At 59.5% G+C, this 956-nt stretch overlaps 1 pseudogene; it reads left to right on the forward strand.

Annotated features, from left to right (window-relative positions):
• Positions 1-952, forward strand: part of LOC108446017 — a 2,643-nt pseudogene extending 1,691 nt beyond the window's left edge.
• Positions 953-956: the final 4 nt, after the last annotated feature.

A 956-nucleotide genomic window follows, 5' to 3' on the forward strand; every position in this document is an offset into this window, starting at 1 on the left:
TGAGAAGGGGCTGCAGACACAGCCCAGGGAGCTCTGAGGAGGTAGGACCCTTTCTGGGCCGGGAAGGCGGCCAGAGATCCGGCCGGAGATCGGAGCTGGGAGTCCACGAGCAGCTTCAAGATGGGGAGAAGCTGTACAAGTGCTCAAAATGTGAGAAAAGCTTCAGCCAAAGCTCCAATCTGATCCGCCACTGGGGAATCAGCCCTATGAGTGTCCCGAGTGTGGGAAGAGGTTTCAGTGCAGCTCCAGTCTCCTCGTGCACCAGCGGATTCACAGAGAGGAGAGGCCCTTCCGCTGCCCCGACTGCGGGAAGGGCTTCAAACGCAACTCCACCCTCGTCACCCACCAGCGCCTCCACACCGGGGAGAGGCCCTATGAGTGTCCCGAGTGTGGGAAGAGCTTCATCCAGGGCTCCAGCCTGATTGTCCACCAGAGGATCCACACAGGGGAGAGGCCTTACAAGTGTGGGGAGTGTGGGAAGAGCTTCAGCCAGAGCTCCAGCCTGATCGGCCACCAGAGGACTCACAGTGGGGAGAGGCCCTACGAGTGTCCCGAGTGTGGGAAGAGGTTTCCAAGCCGCTCCACTCTCGTCGTGCATCAGCGGAGTCACACGGAGGAGAGGCCCTATGAGTGTCCCGACTGCGGGAAGGGCTTCAAGCAGAAGTCTACCCTTGTTGTCCACCAGTACATCCATACCGGGAAGAGGCCCCACAAGTGTCCCGAGTGTGGGAAGTGCTTCAGGGAGAGATCCCACCTGATCCAGCACCAGAGGATCCACACCGGGGAGAAGCCCTATGAGTGTGAGAAGTGCAGGAAGAGGTTTCACACCAGCTCCCATCTCTGCTTCCACCAGCAGATGCACACTGGGGAATGGCCCTATGAGTGTCCCGAGTGTGGGAAGAGGATTCAGACCAGCTCCGATGTCCTCGTGCACCAGCGGATTCACAGAGAGGAGA

Source organism: Corvus brachyrhynchos, unplaced genomic scaffold, assembly GCF_000691975.1.
Source record: "Corvus brachyrhynchos isolate BGI_N302 unplaced genomic scaffold, ASM69197v1 scaffold784, whole genome shotgun sequence".
Taxonomy (NCBI): Eukaryota; Metazoa; Chordata; class Aves; order Passeriformes; family Corvidae; genus Corvus; species Corvus brachyrhynchos.